The 20,769-nt window shown below is 36.4% G+C and overlaps 1 pseudogene; it reads left to right on the top strand.

Annotated features, from left to right (window-relative positions):
* Positions 1-471: 471 nt before the first annotated feature.
* On the top strand, positions 472-20,151 carry LOC129681286 (vomeronasal type-2 receptor 116-like; annotated as a pseudogene).
* Positions 20,152-20,769: the final 618 nt, after the last annotated feature.

Genomic DNA, 20,769 nt, shown 5'->3' with positions numbered 1-20,769 from the left:
ATGATGAAATCATACAGGTTGTTGAAGAAAGAAAGAACCAAACATGTTTTTCAACCACATGGAGGAACCAGGTGCTGAGCCCTAGGGCTATGGGATTCCAACACTACATGAATGAGAGGGAAACAGAACAATAAAAAGACAGTAAATTCAGAGCAAGTATGACTACAGTGACAGACATATCTCAGTACTGTGATCCTCAGTTGTCTGGATTTTGCTACGGTATTTTTACTGTCATGAGAACCTTTGAGTATACATAGACTGAGAGCCTGAAGCAACAGTAGGAAGCAGCTGTAGCATACAAAGTCTTCTCTGACACTGTTGAAGTTTGAGCCTGTTCCGGGACCTAAGCCAAGAATCTCCTTGGATTAGCCTTAATGCAGGGGACTGTCTCTGTGTACTGAAGAGTCTGACATGTCCCTTCCTTTGCTTTTCCTCAGCCTCCTCCTGCAACCTGTGTATGTATCAACGAGTATGCCTCTGTTCACTTGTGGTCATTACTGGAAGCCCAACACCTACATGGAGGCAGATGTTAACCTCGCTACATTCATCCCCATTTCCATCCCGCTTGATCTACCTTATAACGTCCAGAACTTTTTTGACAGAGAACCAAGTCAACTATGGAATGCTGAACTGTGAGTACTTGCTTTAATGTCCTATGTTTTTTCTTCTGTCTACAAGATAGTACATGACCTGATAAACATATGTAATTCCATTGAGAATAATAAACTAGATATAGAACAATGTGAAAAACAGTTTCACATTTTTTTCTGCTTCATTGTACATCTGCAAACATTTCCACTTCTCTTTGTTATGTTTCCAGTCAGAAAGAAATCAGGGATAGAATAAAACCAACTTTTGTGTCTGCCCCATGGTGTGATTCCATGGTCAGACTTATATATATTTAAAACACTGACTCTAATGTGTCAAGATAAGTTTCCATCTTCTCAGCTCTATTTGTCCATCTAAATGTCTTATGTTTGAATATCGGTTTCTTTCCAGAGGATTGCAGAGTTTCTGCTAAAGTGAACTTGAATATCCCTATGTTCCCAGTACAAATCTTTGAATTTCCAGTTTCACGTGTTATGTCTTTAGTATCTGTAAAGTATCTCAGAGTTTAGATACTGTGGTCATACTTATGACTTTTTATTTATCATTGATATTGTAATGTAGTGTTCTGAAAATCATGACTTTCATGCCATATTATGTCTTCTGCTTAGTAAGCTCTGCTGGAAATCCAATGTTCTGTGATTTGATTGGAGGCTTTACGATTTTCATTTCCAACCTTTTTATTTGTCCTTCCCCTCTACCAGTATCTCAATTTTGTCTTAGGATTTGTCTTATATGGTACTATTTCCTGTGTATTGCTGTTTATTCTATCCCTCCTTCAAGTTCTCCTGGACACTGTTGAATCTTTTCTCTATGCCCAGTTAAATTCATTGCTTGGTTCTTTCTTATTCTCTGTTGTTCATATCTTTACTTTCTGAAGTATTAATCTGCCACTTTATCTCTCTGCTGTGTGTTAGGTTGTTGGTTATTTATGATAATGTGGAGGATTCATTAAGCCTTTTCATATTCCTGTTTCTCTGTAGATGCTATAATTGGTAAATCTGTTCATTTGAACATGAGTTTCGGGATTAGAATGGTCACTTATTGAGAAGTGTCTTCTTGAAACCTCAATACACATTTCCTCTCTGAGCAAGAAAAAACATAAAAGCCTGTGATCCAGGCAGTTGTATTGTTATGGAATATTTGAATAGAAAAAAACTAATTTATTTTAGAAGTAAAGACCATTTAGGAATGCTTTCACAAGATAGAGAAATGATAGTTCAGTAGCCCACTCCATCTGGTGAGAGAAGGAATCCCAACACAAGAGGAATGAAAGAGCCCATGCACAAATATAGACAAGTGATAAGTGGATGAAGTCTCAATTCCTTGAAGCTTAAATTATAGTTTTTTAAAGTTTACATGAAGATATAAAAGTTTTAAATATATTAACATGACCACAATTTGTAATCTACAATGAAACCCCTATTGTAGGAAAAGAAAGTATTTGTAAACACCTGGAGTAGACTCATGCTTTACAGCTAAAGCTTGGGCACCAAAAAGTATGGTTCTGGGCTTTAAAAAAATGAAAAGCCTTTCCTCTCTTTGAATATGTAATGACAGTTAAGTTTTCAGCATAATGAGAAACATCAAAGTATATCTTCAGCAGGAATGGAAGGACATTAAAAAGTTTGATTCTGTAACTATGAGAGAGAAGCCAGTGCTATCACCTGATGGTTTTCATAGCATATCAGGACTCCATTGATTCATATTTTAAAACTCTGAAATTTTGAAATCTTTAAGTCTCATTTTCACATACTTTAAACTACTTTCTCAGAAATTTACACTTGCATTTACATACATTAAATCAGTTTCTTAGACATTCAAAATTTCCATCAACTTTAAAGTGTTTGTTCCCCCCTACAGGCATTTACCAGGAGACAAAGATGTCTGATTACTGGGAGAAATGATAGACAAACAAGTTCTTTTAAATGAAATACCATTAAAAGCAAACTGTTAGGTATTAGTAGCTTCAGTTTGATTTCATTTAAATCTAATTTTGTGAGATTAGATTTTTCACAGCAAGGTAATGCCTTCCTCAGCAGGGAACCTAGGAGCTGTAGAAACAAACAAGGCCTGACTTTCATGCATGATATGGACGGACCATGCAGCTACAGCCTTGTTCAGAGAAGGTGCCTAAGGTTTTATTACCTCTGCTAAATTTCTGTCATGACAACTTGCTGTCAACACATCAAGAGATCTGAGAGGGGTAAAATTGACAGGGAGTATAATCCAAATGGCCTCTATATGATTCAAAATGACAGATACTTAATGGACACTTGAGCACCCTGTCTGGGATCCTCCATGGCAATCTCAAAGACTTTGTAGGGAGCAGAGTTTGACAGCTTTTGGATGCCACACAAAACAGAATTAAGTTTTCAGCTGCCACACAGGGCATCATCAGCCTCCAAACACCAGTCTCGTGAGGCCTGAGAGATTTTTTATGGAGGAGGAACATGGGAAAATTATCCTACCTTGGCCAGGCCAAATATGGCATTTAACTCAACAATGTCCATAGTTTGGGCAGGGATGTATTAGTGGAAGAAGCATGTGGCAATTCATGGTTCATCATTACCACAGTTGAAATATGATCAAAGAAAAGGCCATTTCTTCCCACCTTATTTGTGGGTAGGCATAGCTACTGACTCATGAAGTCTGTCAGAGAAAGCCTTTTTCATTGAATTCCTTAATTCCATATTCAGCAGAACTCTCTGAGGGACTTGAGGGAGAGCACCTAATAGATTACTATAATTTTTCACGTGAATGTTTTTTATTAAGTCAAGTTACAACTTAGTCATATGCCACACCCTCCTCTCCTTCCAATCCAACTCTTTCTCGCACATCACCCTCCCGTATTCTGTCCCATAACTATGCACCCCAGCTCCTGTAGTCTTATGATGACTCAGTTCATCTTCCTCTCCTTTGGTCTGTTATAGCAGTACCATTAATGGAAAGTGATCAACAAACAGAAAGCATAGTCTGTGTCAGAAATATCTCCCACTCCCCTAACTACTGGGCCCAAATAAAGCCTACTTATATGTACATCAGCTGACTTATATGTACAGGACCTAAGTCCAGACCATGCATTGTCCTTTGTGGGTGTTTCAGATTCTGTAGAAACCTCTGGTCACTGTTTGAGTGGCCCTGATGATCTTCATGGGGAGTTCCTATCACACCTATATAAATAAAAATTATATAAATATAACCAACTGAATTCATTGTTTAGTCTTTAGTATTACTTTTATGTGATTAGAAAAACATGAGCCCTCAGATAAAATCGAAAAAAAGAGAGAATTTATTGTTGAATAAATTTCAGAGTCTGTGAACACAATTTAGGTTATCCCAAATTCCATGTTGCAACGTGGAAGCAGCTTCCTGCAGTTTTCACAGTAAGCTATAAATCCAATACGTTGCTGGAAACATCAGAGAGGAGGTTAACAGCAAGATGGAGAAAGTTATCATACAGACCCAAGATATTATATGATGCCATTCTTGTCTTATAGATTGGCAGAAGCCAGCGGTGTGTTGGCTTACTACATTCCAAAATTATTTTATTCATTATCTATAGGAGATCAACTCAAAAGCAGAGGTGTCCAAAAATGGTTACTCGGGGTTCTGTAGGTATCCTGGACTATGGTAATGAACCCCTAAAACTATTACATTCCAATTTCTCCACATCATTAATGTTTTTATAGCCAGTCTTTGCAGACAAAGGTCTTTCCAGGAGTTCTCATTCATACATGTATACATTCATACAGTTCAATATTTCCTGTGGGATAACCCCTGGGAAAGACTCATTTTCTTTCTCTCAGTTGTTCCTAATTGCCTGGTGTTGACCAATAGATTCTCATCTGGCCATATATCTCAGGTTACTGTAGTACAACCAAATGGTGTTTCTTCCTGGTGATGGCAGATCTGAAGGCAGAATCGTTCCTTCAGTAGAACCCAGTGGCATTCAGGTTCATGATTTCTGTTAAGCTCCCTCTCTAAGGGTCACCCAAAATATTTTCTACCACAGGTTTTGTAAGAAGCTTCTAAGGATCAATCCCCGAACACTGAGAGCTGTGAATGAGACCACTTACCTTCAACAGTTACACTTCTTCCCCTTGAGAGCACTATTGTACTGTCTTAATGTACTTGGAGGTTTCCTCTTTTTTATATGGTAGTATAATTTACTTTTTTTTCTTTTACTGCCTTACCTAGGAAATTCTACTCCTTCATTTAATCTTCAAACTTTGAGAAACCTTTCCGTTAGTTACTGCTTTTTTTTTACATTTTTGTAAAGATTTATTATTTTTTACATTATGTTTACAAGTGTTTTGCCTACATGTTTGTGTATATACCACTTGTAATCATGGTTCCTTCAGAGGCCAGTGGAGGACACAGATCCCCTAGAACTGGTGTTACATATTATTGGAACCAAAAACTGACAACTGAAACTTGAATCAGGGTCCTCCACAAGAGAAGCAAGTACTCATAACATCTCAATTATTTCTCAAGGTTCCAGAACACTATTTTACACAGGTATATACATTTTTTCGTGTCCTTGAGTGGTTACTTTCTTTTCTATGTGTGTGAATGCCACAGGTGTGCCTGGTACCCAAATATGCCAGAAGGGATCTTATGACCTAGAGCCACACATGGTTCCAAGGCAACCCTGTGGGCACTGAGAACTGATACTAGCTTTTATTCAAAGAGGTCAGTGTGCTTAGATGCCTGGAAATCTGTCTATCCCCCAAAAAGATACTTTAACACTAGGAATGCATAAAAACAAACATGTTACAATTTTTATGTGAGTATGAGATTGAATCATTTCAAAATAAAAGGACATGAGGTGGTTATTCACACTCCTAGTGAACACCTTAGTAACTCTTCCATATCCCAATGTTTCCATGAACAGAAACATCATCAGCACGTATATATTCAGCAGTCATAGGACACAGACAAGTGACAATGCACAGAAAGAAAACAATTACTAGGTGCAGTTTAATTTCTGAGAGTTTAGGAGCCATTCCATGATGCTCCTGAGTTGTCAGGGACTTAGTCACAGAAACTTTATATGTCACAGAAAAAGTCAAGGACTAAGACCTCTAGGTTCCTGAATTTGATAAAGACTTTCTGAAGAAACTTGACTGACTATACTCATCATTCTATTCCTATGTGTTTAGATTAAAATGGAAAAACTATCAAATTATGCTGACCTTATACTTTGCCATTGAGGAAATCAATAAGGACTCACAACTGCTTCCTAATGTGACCATGGGCTTCCATATCTACAATGCCTTTAATTCTAACAAAAGAACCTTGGAGGGCCCTCTGATGTTCTTGTCTGGAAGGAGTGATTTTATCCCTAATTACAAATGCAAAACACAACACAAAACTCTAGGACTCATTTCAGGCACCAGGCCAGAATTTTCTGCTGCTATTGGAACACTTTTGGAGCTCTACAAAGTCCCACAACTAAGTTAGAAAAGTCCTTTTGTTCACAATCACATAGGAAATCTGACCAAAAAGAAAACAAACAAGTGGATTATGTTCAGTGTAAGCAGATTTCAAAAAGCAGTGAATGAATTACCTTGATAAGGCAATGATTAACAGTGGAAAGAATGTGGTGAAAAGAATGAGCAGTACATTCTGAGAATTTCAAAGCAGATCACTTAGTAATATTCATGATTCTATCTCCAAATGCTGGGAAGGTGTACTGTGCATATTCAGGCTGTATGTGCTCACAAGTCAAAATCTAAAACACAGATACCTAACTACCCAATCTAGCTTATAAAAATCTCATAATTCCCAGAGTGGTAAATATCTGACATAGAAAGTAGAAAGTACAGGACATGTAACTAAATTTGGAACAATCCTCAAGACCATCACCAGTGAAAAATTCCAAGACACTTTCATGAACTCATTCAGGATAGTAGATCTCAGATGAAAATTGATAGATAATACCAACTTAGGTATATCCCCATTACTGATTATTGCCAGCCTATGCTGAAGGAAAACATCCATCATAAGGCTTTACTGAAAACAGAGAAACCATTGGGTGAATGTAGAGGTCAGAAATAATCAAGATCACAAAACCCACAGTGTAACTCTGATTGTTATCACTCAGTTTAAACAATTCATATGTGAAGAATAAACCCATTTCCTCTCTTAGGGTTATGACCCTAAATACCTCTAAAGTCAGAATCCACACCTTTTTTTCTTTGCTTTTTCAGGTCACATATGGACCTTTTGATACCAAGCTAAATGACCAAGTTACATTCCCATCCCTTTACCAGATGTCTCTTAAAGACAGAGGTCTAGCCCATGGAGTGATCTCTTTATTGCTATGCTTTGGCTGGAATTGGGTGGGGCTTTTTGTGCTTGATGATCTAAAAGGAAAAGAGTTCCTCTCTCACCTGAAAGCAGAGATGGTATCAGAAGATATCTGTGTGGCTTTTACAAAAAAATTTCCTGCTTTTTGGAAAGTGGGGTTAAAAATGTTGCTGTTTTGATGGACATACACAAGTAAATGTACAGGTATTCTATGGCGATATAGATGACTTGATGTTATTCCACCGTGATAATAAAATCTTTGTAGCTGGAGGGAAGGTGTGTATCATGGCAAAGCAACACTTCTTATATTTAGAGTCTATAGCAAATGAGAATTCTCTGCTAAGCTTTTTCAGTGGAATCATCTCCTTTTCAAAGAAGAGAACTATCCCTGGCTTCAAGCATTTTCTTGAGGATCTTACACCCTCCCAGTACCCAGGAGATTTTTACTTCTATAAATTCTGGATTGATTATTATGTTTGTTCACCAGCTTTACCCTGTAAAAATCTTAAACCCTGCCCAGCAAATATTTCCCTAAAGATTAATCATGAAAAAGTGGATATGATGACCATTTCTGAGCACAGCTATTCCATATGGAATATGGAATATATACATTGCATACATTGCAGTGTATGCAATGGCCCATGCCCTCCATAAAATGTTATTGAACAAAATTGAAATAGAATCTAAAAAAGATAGAAACACAGAATGGCTTCTACCATGGCAAGTAAGTCTCACTCAGAAGCAAGTGAAGCTCAGGGTCTCATATTTTTAGTAAGTAATTTCCTGTGTTCAAGCCATTAAAATATTTTCATCTTATACTTAAAAATATACACTAAAATGGAAAAGGGTTCTGTACCAGGGTATGTATATATGTCTATAATTATCTTACATGATTTAGAACTAAAAGCACTGATTTGAAGACAGTAAATTTGAATGTCTTTCATCATATATTTTCCTTTTGTGAGAAGAAATTCTGTAAGATATCGATGTAAATAAATAAAAATATAGCAAGTTCAATAATCAAATTTTATGGGCTTTAATGGAATAGGTCGAGTGTCATAAGATATAGACAAAGTGACCATACCCAAAGCTGCTACATTAAATAAAATGCAATCTATATTTTTAAGGACACAAAACCATGGGAAGATCCTTTTGTGGAAAATAAATCATATGTCCTAGAGTCATAAGTAACAGAAAATTAATTGCTTATACAAATTATTTATTCTTAATTTTGTAAATGAAGATAAAACCAAAACTATGCTTCCATTCTTAAATGTTAGAGCACAAACAATATTCATAAGCCAAGGCTATATCTTCATGCATTAGTGATAAATGGCTTTGTTTGGCTTTTACACCAAGATAAAAACAGCACTCATCAACACATATGAGCCTCGATGATCACCTTCAAATAGGGTATCATCAATAAGACTGTTGAACAAGTCAATTTAACTTTAAATTCTATCAAAGATAGATAAATAAAAAATAAATTCTGAATGTGTAGTGTACTATGTAATATTGAGCATGATAGAAAACAATAATATTTGACATAGACATTGACACAGTTTGTGAACATGGCTTTCCACAGATGTGATCTTGAGGTAAATTTGTATATACCTTCTATAGATAACAGAGTACCTATGCAACAGTTCTTTATAGCATGAGTTTAATTAGGTAACATAACACTGAATATCAAAAGTCGAAGTACTAACCCATTTTATTTGATAGATATGTAATTAAATCATGGTTGAAGGATGACTCAGCAGGTATAACCATGTGCTGCTCATACAGGGTACATGAGTTTAGTTGTTAGCACACATATGGTGGCTCACAACTGTTTCTAACTTCAGCTCCAAGGAATCTGGCACACTCTTTTGCTCTCTGTGGCAGCAGGCATACACTTTGTGTACATATATACATAGTTGTAGACAATAAACAAAAACAAAAATAACACAAATCTAGGGGGCTGAGATGTCTCTGTTTAGAAGTACTTCTTGCTCATGAGAAGACCCATGCTCGGTTCCTGGTATCTCCTTTTCTGGGGACCCAGCAGCTTCTTCTGGCCTTCAGAAGCACCAGGCACATTTGTAGTGCATATTGTCCCGCATGGTGTTCATATCAAAACTGAGAGTCAACTGTTGTCACAGAAAACAAACCAAAGAGAAATGAAGGCAGGCAGTGGGTCTCTTTACAGTTTCCTGAGTTATAACTGGCATAAATTTTATGCTTATTTAATATACATTTTTAAATGAATGTGGAGCTTTGCATAAATTCCTACTAATGTTATCACATCAAGGTACTCTCTTTAAATATATGCATACCTATTTACCTAATTGAAATACTCTCATATTCATGTGTGGCATAAAAATGGACATATCTTAATACATATGAACCCACTAAAATAATGTTGTTTAAATTTTAGTCAAAATTTTCTCTACAAAAATTTACATTTTCTAGTTAGAAATATTTTGCTCATACTAGAAAAAGACACAGGGCCTTGTTCCCTCTAAGAACATGCTGCACATGTTCCATACCTTAGACAACATTTCTACTTGTGTTCGGTAACTCTTGCATTACTTGGGGAGGACTGTTCATCTCAATAAAAAAAGTGGGGAGACACCTAAACAATCTAAGCCTCTTCAAAAATAAAACCATGTTAGAAAGAGAATGGATTTCTCTTAAAGAACATCAACCAGTAATTTGTATGGGCCACTCATATCAAATGACGTTTCTCTTCAGCTGCATCCATTTCTGAGGAAAATTAAAGCAACAAATGCTGCTGGAGATGAAATAAGATTTGAGGAGAACAAGAATACTATGGAAATGTATGATATACAAAATTTTGTGGAACATACTAAGCATAATTCATTATTAGTTAAAGTGGTAGAGTTTCTCTTCAAGAATCCACAAGACCATGGCTTTTTCATCAATGAAGTTCTGATTAAATGACCAAGCAACTTCAATCAGGTCTGGAATTTTTCAATGTTTAATATGTAGAGAAATATTTGTAAAGATTTATTAAAATTGTGTGATCTATCTTTGAAATTTTAAAATAATTGTTTTTTAATTTCAGTTTACTTTCTTTACATCCCCAGATGGTCCCTCCCTTCTCACCTCCCAGCTTCCCTTTTCCCCTTCCCTTTTTCTTTCTCCCTTTCCCCAGAAAAGGGGATCTCCCCTTCCACCATAGCAATTCTCTCTAGCACATCAAGTCACATCAGGACTGAGCATATCATCATCCACTGAGGCCAGGCAAGGCAGCCCTGCCAGGGGGAAGTGCTCCAAAAGCAGTCAGTAGAGACCATGTTAGAAACAGGCCCTCCCATCTACACTCGCCGGGTGACCCACATGAAGAGCAAACTACTAATTGGTCACATACAGCCAGAGGGCTTAGGACCAGACCATGTTTCCTCCTTAGTTGATGTCTCGGTGTCTGTTATCCCCCATGATTCTGTGTTAGTAATCTCTATTAGTCTTCTTTTAGGATTTCTACCACTTCAGGACCTTCCTACATTTCCACAAATCCCCTGGAGCTCCGCGACATGCTTGGATACAAGTCCCAGCATCTCCACCCAGCTGGGTGGAACCTTCCAGACAACTGTCCTGTAATGCTTTCTACAGTGCAGTGGGTTTCAGTTTGGGCCAATTACTAGTTCAACTTTTTCTCAATCTTTGTTCGCTCTTCGCATCCCTACCCCTCCCGCCCTTCATGCAGGAAGGGTAATTTTGGGATCAATGGTTTTGTTGATGCAATTTAGGCTTCATGTCTTCCTCCTTGTTAGGGGGCTTCAGCTAGAGTCACACCCATATCTTCTCAGGAGCCTATCCTGTCAGTGGTCTCCATCTTAACAAAGATGTAAGTCCCTTAGTTTCCCTTTTTGTTTCCAGCCCTAGAACCTCCCATCCTCATTGTCCCCACATTTGAACCCCACCGGTGTTTCTCTCTCAGTTCCATCTCCTGTCCAGTTCCCCCCCTTCATCCAGTTCTGATATATAATCTATTTCCCCCTCTGAGTGACATTCTGGTACCCTCGATTAGACCCTCCTTCTTACTTAGCTTCTTTGGGTCTGTGGATTGTAGAAAGGTTATCCTGTACTATAGGTCTATAATATCTGCTTATAAGTGAGTATATATCATGTGTGTATTTCTGCATCTGGGTTACCTCACTCAGGATAGTCTTTTCTCATTCCATCCATTTGCTTGCAGATTTCATGATTCCCTTATTTTTAACAGCTGAGTACTGTTCCATTGTGCAAATACAACACAATTTCTTTACCCATGTTTTTGGTCGAGGGACATCTATGTTGTTTCCAGTTTCTGATTATTAAAAATATAGCCATTGTGAACATAGCTGAGCAAATGTCCTTCTTGTATGGTGGATCATCTGTTGTAGGTGATGATTTATATTTACTAATAATTATCTTTTAGTAAAGCTTACTGTTAATCCTAAACAGCTCTATAACCAAATGACCACACAGAGACTGGGTTTATTTAATTAACCAAGAACACAATGTTGGGCAATAGTTACTCTCTCCTAAACCTCCAAGCCCTCATAGTTTCCTAACATTTAGCTTTCACCCATTATACTTGCTTTTAGTGATATTTTAGGACCAGTCCATCTCTCCACATCGTTCGAAGATCTATCCTCCAGCTCCTTCTCCTAGCTTTCTTTTCACCCATTCTCCTCCCACTCATTTTCTGTCCTCTGGCTTCTCCCCTCTTTCTTGTCTTCTGGTTCCTCCCATTGCTCAGCACTGTGGTAGTTGCTTTATTTTGTCCTGTTTACATACAGTTGAGACAGGATGCTTATAATAAGTATCATAATGCAATATCCAGATTGAAACCAGTGAGTGGGAGGGGGGAGAAGTCAGTATTTGAATGAACAAGGGTAAGGTGTGTATACATTTCAAAAGAATGTTATACCAACAATCATCTTTTAAGTATATGGCCAGGAGTAGTATATCAGGGTCTTGAGTTAGAACTACTCCCAGTTTTCTGAGAAAGTGCCAGCTTGATTTCCAGAAAAGATGTACTAGCTTCCACTCCTATCAGCAATGGAGAAGTGTTCCCCTTTCTCCACATCCTTGATAGTATGTGTTGTCAAGTGAGTTTTTAATCTTAGTCATTCGGACTGTAGAAAAATGGAATCTTAAATTCATTTTGATTTGCAGTTCTCTGATGGCTAAGGACATTGAGCATTTTTAGCTGCTAATCAGCCATTTGAGATTCCTGTTGTGAATTCTCAGTTTTCTTCTGTACCCCATGTTTTAATTGGATTATTTGATTTGTTGATGTTTGGTTTCTTTTCATTTTTTTGTGCATTTTGGATATTAGCCCTCTCTGTGATGGAGGGTTGGTGAAGATGTTTTCCCACTCTGTAGGCTGTCATACTGTTCTAGTGACAGTGTCTTTTTGATTTATAGAAGCTTTTTCAGTTTCATGAGATCCCATTTGTCAATTTTTGATCTTAGAGCCTGTGCTATTGTGGGTCTACTTTCTGCTATTCTAATGAGTTCCAGGCTTTCCCCCACTCTGTCTTCTAATAGATTTAGAGTGTCTAGTTTTATGTCAAGGTCTTTGATCCACTTGGACTTGAATTTGTGCAGCGTGATACATATGACTCTGTTTGCATTTTCTACATGCAGACATCCAGTTAGAACTTCAGTTTGGTTCTATAGACGAACCTGTCTGTTTCTGTGCCAATGCCATGTAATTTTTATTACTATTTCCCTGAAGTATAGGTTGGACTCATGGATGTTGATACTGCCTGAAGTTCTTTTATTGTACAGAATTGTCTTGGCTATCCTGTGTCTTTTATATTTCCATATGAAGTTCATGTTTGCTCTTTCCAAGTCTTTAAAAAATTGTGTTGGAAATTAATGGGAAATGTATTGAATATGTAGATGGCTTTTGGCAGGATTTACATTTTTAGTATTTTAATCCTACTGATCCATGATCATGGGAGAACTGTTGATCTTCTAAAATCTGCAGTTTGTTTTTTCAAGGACTTGAAGTTCTTTTCATACAGGGCTTTCAGTTGCTTGGAGTTACACCAAGTTCTTTTATAGTATTTTTAGCTATTGGGGAGTGTATTGTTTCCCTAATTTTTTATCACCCCTATACGGGAGGGCTACTGACGTTTTTGAGTTAATTTGGTATACAAATAAATCTGAAAGTGCCTCACACCTGTAGGAGTTCTCTGGTAGAATCTTGGGGGTCACTGGTGTATAGTATCATATCATCTGCAAATAGTGATACTTTGACTTCTTTTCTTTCAATTTATAATCCTTTATCTCCTTTACTTGTTCTATTGCTCTAGTGAGAAATTAAAAAAAACTATATTGAGGGATTATGGTGTGATTGGCAGCCTTGATTTGTCCCTGTTTTTTAGTGGGAATGCTTAAAATTTCTGTCCATTTAACTTGAAGTTGGCTATTGGCTTGCTGTATATTGCCTTTATAGTGTTTAGATATGTGCCTTTTCTCCCTGATTGCATGATGTCTTTTTGAAAATTTAAAATGATTGTTATATGCTGTTCTTAGTTCCATTGTGATTGTGAGCTTGCATGTGAGTGTTCATGCATATAAGCACATGAACCTGTTAGGGCCATCCTCAACACTGGTTATCTTCCTCAGTTGCTCTGCCTTTTATTTTTAAACAGGATATGCCTCTGAAACCTTTACTATATGATTTTGATATATTCAGCGGACATCATTTCTTTGATTTTCTTACTGTCTTCATGATCACAAACTTTGTATTACAACATTTTCTACACCCAACTTTTCTTTCCATCCCTTAGCATGATCAAATTCACATTCTCATGTTCATGTGGCAAACATGTTAAACATTAAATCATCTCTTCAGTCTTATTTTTTTAATTCAGAAATAAGGTTCAGTATTTCAGAATTATACACATAAAATATACATATAAAGAAACACATAATGTTCCTGTAGATAGAATTAGATGAATTGCATTTCAATGTGGTGTGTTCATTCATGCTGCAAAATAAATGAGTTTTCATGGTTATATAGCTGTGTATGTGTGTTTCTATGTGTACACACACATGCATACACACATATGTATACTGTATACATTCACATATTTTTATTATACATGCATGCTCATGTTCAAGCATGCTTAATTTTGTACAACTCATACTCAAGCATATCAATAGATTTACAAATTTGTGAACTAGCATGAACACAAAACAAATTATGGATTTTGATACAACATATTTCTGTAGCCAATGTATATGAGCTACCAGATATGTGTATCAGGAACTGAACTCATATTTCTCTGCAAGAGCAGCATGCACTCTTAACTGCTGAGCCAGTTATCCAGAAGTATATTCCTGTTAATATATTAATATTTATGAGATAGAAATTGAATCCAAACCAAGGCAGAAAAGAGGTCTAAAGATAGAAAGAAATAGTTGTTCCTTTCCTACACAAATTTAACATATAACAAACTAAAGTTTTGTTAGTTTAGTAGTTAATGTGATTAACTAACATGAAACTGGTGAAAATCTTATGTGAAAACACCACTAATGTTTAAAAAGAAAGAACTATTCTTAGCTTTGGGAGTTAAGGGTAAAAGTCACAGTAATAGACCATAATTCATCAATGGCCAAACCATCTTTCACAAGAAAACTGAACTTTCTTTTGCAGCTGAAACAGGGTGTATGTGTATTACTACATGATTGGAAATGTAAAGATAGAAACAGATGAGGGAAGAGTGACTGGGTTTCTCTCTGACAATCCAACTGTTCCATAATTCATATGAAAAATGAGTTCTGGCTTGCTGCTTCACAGGAGAGAATATGTCGATGTCGTACAGATTTCACAAAGGCTAGGAAGAAGTGAGTCACAGTTTAGTCACCACAAAGGGAGGTTGAACATTTAGCATTGGGAAGTGTGCTAATTTCAAATCTCCATACACTTCCATATTTAAAATGTCTGAGTTCCTCATTAATACATAGAATTTCCATAGGATATGTTCATTTAACTTATTTAACCTAAAATATTTTAAATTAATATACAATATTATGACTAGTTTTTTCTGTGTTTCCTTCAGACACCTCAATCTGTATGTTGACAGCACTGTGGTCCAGGATTCTGGAACGTTCCACAAGAAGGAAGACCCGTCTGCTGTTTTTCTTGTTCATTTTGTCCAGAACAGCACATTTCCAACCAGACAGGTATAAAAACAATATCTTTCCTCAAACTGCTTAGGAATGTAGAACAGGAAAGCTAAGAAGTGACCATGTTGTCATAATGTAGTGCTCTTCTCTATGTCTCTTTCACTCATCCCTGAATCCATTAGTGACCACTGCTGATCCCACACAATGTGTGAATGTTTGAGTGGGAGTTAGTTCTCTTGCTATTGTGTCAAAATGAACCTACTTAAAAATCCTTCCTTTTGGTGCATGGTCATCTCAGCTCTTGCAGTAATCTATGCTATAGGCTCCACATTGAATGTGAGATATCCAGTTGTCCAAGATCGAATTATATTTCTGTAACAATGTAATGTAAACAAATGTAATGATTGGTGCCTGAAAGTAACTCCAGAAAAAATAGATGTGCAATTGTTTCCTCAATATACAAGAAATGGAACTGCATTTAAAACACTTATAGTTGACATTTCAAGTATCAACAATATCAGAAAAAGCCAATCTTTGTAAATGAAAGTATAGCTGTCTGTTTAAAGTTGTGGTCAATCATGTGATAACACATACATGATAACACAAAGAATGAGCAAGTAGTATTTATGAATACAAAGACACACACACAAAAACACAAATACAACATTTAATGAGAAAGAGTCCATGGATTTGAGAGACAATAAATATAAGGTGGGTCCAGAAGAAGTTCTAGAAAGAAGAACAAGAAGAGATATAGTGAGGCAAATATGTTATTTTTAAAATGAAAATTTTTATAAAAAATAAAGTCAGAAGGAATAAGCATTATTATAATGATGAGAATCTGTTATTATTTATTATCATAAAAAAGCCAACTCTTAGGCAATTTTATAAGAAACAGAACTTTTTATCTTTTATTAAAAAAAATAAAATGTTGAAAGATTAATTAAAAATTAAAAAAATTATGTTCTACAATTTAATTCTACCATGGGAAAAATTTCTTGCACTGTGCTATATGACTACTAGTACTAGGTTGAAGAGATAAGGAGAGAGTGGGCATCCTTGACTTGTCCCTGATTTCAGTGGGATTGGTTTAAGTTTCTGTCCATTTAGTTTGATGCTGGCTGTAGCCTTGCTGAATACTGTTTCAACTCTGTTTAGATATGTCCCTTGTATTCCTGATATCTCCAAGACTTTAAACATGAACGGATGTTGAATTTTGTCAAATACTTTTTAGACATCTAAGGAGATGATCATGGGTTGTTTTTTTTTTTTTTCAGTGTGCTTGTATGATGCATTTTATGGGTGGATTTCCATAGATTGAACCATCAGTATATGCCTGGAATGAAGCCTACTTAGTGGTAGCAGATAATACCTTTAATGCATTCTTGGATTCTGTTTGCGAGTATTTTATTCAGTATTTTTGCATCAATGTTCATAAAGGAAATTGGTTTGAAGTTCTCTTTCTTTGTTGGCTCTTTCTGCAGTTTAGGTATCAAGGTGGTCTCAGAGAATGAGGTTGGTAATGTTCCTTCTGTTTCTATTTTGTCGAATGGTTTGAAGAATACTGGATTTAGTTAGCACTTCTTTGAAGGTCTGGTAGAATTCTTCGCTGAAACCATCTGGCTCAGGGCTTTTTAGGAAAAGTACTTTTGATGATTACTTCTATTTACTTAGGGGACATAGGCCTATTTAATTTATTTACCTGATCTTGATTTCACGTTGGTAAGTGGAATCTATCAAGAAAATTGTCCATTCTTTATAAAGTTTTTGTAATATATAGGCTTTTGAAGTACCACTTAAAGATTCTTTTTTTTTTATTTCCTTGGTGTTTGTCCTTATATCTCCCTTTTCATTTTCTACTTTGTTCATTTTAATAGTGTCTTTCTGCTTTTTGGTACCTTGGTTCAGGGTTTATCTATTCTGTTGATTTTCTCAAAGAACCAGTTCCTGGTTTTGTTGGCTCTTTGAATCATTTTCATTTTAGTATATTGATTTCAGCACTGAGGTTGATTATTTCCAGCCATCTACTCCTCTTGAGTGTATCTATATTTTTTTCTAGGTCTTTCAGGTGTGTCATTATATTGCTTGTATGAGATGTCTCAAATTTCCTTATGAAGGCACTGAGTGCTATCAACTTCCTTGTAAGCACTGCTTTCATTGTGTCCCATAAGTTTGGGCATGTTGTAACTTCATTTTCATTGAATTCTAGGAAATCTTTGATTCCTTTATTTCTTCAATGACACTTCTCATTGAGTAGAGCGTTATTCGGGATCCATGTGTGTATACGTGTTTTGCTATTTCTGTCATTGTTGAGATCCAGGTTTAGAATATGGTGGTGTAAATGGATACAAGGGATTATTTTAGTATTCTTGAATCCATGGAGACTTGCTTTGTGCCCAACTATATGGTCAATTTTGGAGAAGTTTATGTGGGGTGCTAAGAAGAATATATACTCTTTTGTGTTGGGGTGAAAAGTTCTGTAGACATCTATTAGGTCCATTTGATTCTGGACCTGGGGGATGACCAGTGGGGACCTGGATCAGATCAATTCCAATTCCTGGATGTCCCATCCAGAACTGGAAGCACCTACGTTGAAGCTTTGGATCTAGCCGCCTGTCCACTCACCGGTCTCAGAGTCTCTGAACCTCTGCCTCTCAGATACAGTGCACATGGGTATCCACCATAGTGGATTCTCCATTTTTTGATCTTTCATCCTTCCTTCCTTTTTTGGTCAGAGGCTTTTGTGACCTTTTGAATTTCCTCATGGGTCTGGATGTATTTATGTAGTTGAATTATTTCTGAATTTCTGTTTGAATCATTGTTGCTTGGGGAAATCTAAAGCTTATCCATCTCATGTAAATTTTTAAGCTTACTGGAATATAGCACTTTTTAAATGTTTCCTTAGAATATTCTGAATTTTTTGGTTTCTGTAGTAATGGTTTTTCTGTCATTTGTGATTCTTTTAATTTGATTGTTAATTTGATTCTGTTAATTGTTTATTTCTTTTTTTGATTTACTTGATTCAAGAATATGTTAATATTGTTTATATTTAGAAGGATTCAGATCTTCCTTTGGTTAATTCTATGTATTGTTTTCTTGACTTTTATTTCGTTGAATTCTATTACAATCTTATTATTTCTTTTTAAATATATTATTAAATTGCTCATGTACTATTGCAGTATCTGCTTACAGTCTCTCCCTGCCACCTCACCTCCCAATGCATGTGCCCCTCTTCCCTTCCTTTTCAGAAAAAAAAGGAAGCCTCCCTTGGACATCAAACAGCCTTGGCATTTGTCATTCTATTATATGACATGTAGGTCATTTTTTAGTCTTCAGAATATTACTGAAAGAACAAGAGTAAAAATTAGAACAATTCCCAGGATTATTCTGGAATTAACAATGAAAGATTATGATTCCTGTCCTGAGTCAAAGGATGTCAAAGACTATAGAAATTTATTTGCAACTTCCACAGCTGACATAGGTACTGGTAGATCTGAGCAGATAGCTGCTGTTTGTTGATGCAAGTGTTGTATAATTTACTGCCAAATGGGAATTCCTCCATAGTCCATGGAAGTCAGATGTAACTTACTCCCATATTACCTTAGAAAAATTATATAGAAGTGGGGTAACAAATATCCACTGAAACTGTGAGTAACAAGCAAAATAAGAAGAACCCATAATGGTGGAATCAAGGAAGTATATTTTTATACACGGATGTGATTAAAATACTTTGTGTACATACTTAGAAACTCACAGTATATAAAAAAGCATTCGAAGGATTGCTTGACAGTATTACTTCATCTGAATATGAGTAATACATAGATTTCACTGCCCTGGAGAAATTGATAAATTCTTCAGCAGAAAGCTTATTGTTAATTAAACAAGATAAACAGTACAAATGGGAATTATAAAGAGATCCTTCCTTGGCAGAATCAGGAAGGAGAATATGCCAGGATACACACATCAATGAAAAACACTTTCATGAATTAAATGTGCAATGACTAAATAATGGTAAAAGCTGAAATGTTGATTCACTTCCTCCCCACAGATCTGCAGGTGTACATCCCTTGCCCAAGTCAAGAGTACCCAAACCCTGAGAGAAACTATTGCCTGCCCAAGACAGTGACTTTCTTGTCCTTTGAAGATCCTCTTGGCATGGCTCTGGCCTGCAAGCTCTGTGCTTATCTGTCAGCACAACTGCAGTTTTTGGGGATCTTCCTTAAACAGTGAGAATCAGCCATTGTTAAGACTAATAACTGGACTCTCAGCTACATCCTGCTCATTTCCATCTTCCTCTGCTTCCTCTGCTCCTTTTCCTTCATTGGACACACAATGTCTCCTGCATACTGCAACAAATAACATTTGCACTTGTGTTCACCTTGGCTATTTCTACCGTTTTGGCAGAAACTATAACTGTATTTCTGGCCTTTAGAGTCATGAAACCAGGGAGAACAATGAGAAGGTTGTTTGTCTCAGGCATCTATAATGCTGTCATCCCCATCTGTGTCCTGATCCAACTAATTCTCTCTGGAGTCTGGCTGGGAACCTCTCCTCCACATATTGACACAGATGCTCATTCTGAACATGCTCAAGTCATCATTTTATGCAACAAGGGCTCAGCTACTGCTTTCTACTGTGTGCTGGCTTACTTAGGGGCCCTGGCCCTAGGGAGCTACACTCTGGCTTTCCTGTTGAGAGATCTGCCTGACACATTCAATGAGGCCAAGTTCCTGACATTCAGCATGCTGGTGTTCTGCAGTGTCTGGGTCACTTTCATTAAATGTGCAATGACTAAATAATGGTAAAAGCTGAAATGTTGATTCACTTCCTCCCCACAGATCAGCAGGTATACATCCCTTGCCCAAGTCAAGAGTACCCAAACCCTGAGAGAAACTATTGCCTGCCAAAACTATTGTCTACCAGAGCACCAAGGGAAAAGCCATGGTGGCTGTGGAAGTCTTCTCCATCTTGGCTTCCAGTGCAGGACTTCTGGGATGCATCTTTTTCCCAAAGTGCTACATTATTCTCTTAAGACCTGATAAGAACTCTTTGAGATGTATTAAAAACAAAAAAATAACAAATAAAAATTGATCATTTTAATGTATTAGTTTTCTAATAAAACCTGTTAGTATACTAAAATTAAATTATTTACATACTTTTAAGTAACCTTTTTCTGAAATGTATATTTAAACAAAAATAAGAGCTCCTCACTTTGTCTCACAATCACAGACATTCTATTTCAGAATAGAAGCTGCTGCTGAAAACACATTTTACTAAGTTATGTATGTTACTTACTAATTTGTGGACAATATATATTCAAAATGTAATTACATGATAGTAATTGAGGTAAATAGTACATGAACTAAATACTTGTTTTCTTTGTTATTTTGGGGAGTATAACAGGGCTTTGGGTGGTATTTGAGATTCTTCTATAGAACAGGGATGAAAATCAATCTCTGGAATGGGGGGATGTCTTTTATACAGGTTGAGCCATTCCAAAAATCAGAGTAGGGAATTTTCTAAAAGGAAAAAAAATAAATCTACTATCTGGCCCTGCTCTCTTTTCCTAGACATATGTAAAATGACTCAACATCCCACTCTAAAAATACTTGCTCAGTCACCTTCATTGCTATGTGTTCACAATAGTTAGGAAATGGAAACTCATAAATAATTTTAATGTGATAAATATCATACACATAAATAGTTGTA

Source organism: Psammomys obesus, unplaced genomic scaffold, assembly GCF_907164565.1.
Source record: "Psammomys obesus unplaced genomic scaffold, mPsaObe1.curated_primary_1811, whole genome shotgun sequence".
NCBI lineage: Eukaryota > Metazoa > Chordata > Mammalia > Rodentia > Muridae > Psammomys > Psammomys obesus.
The sequence above is the reverse complement of the archived record's forward strand: the minus strand, read 5'-3'. Positions and strand labels throughout refer to the sequence as shown.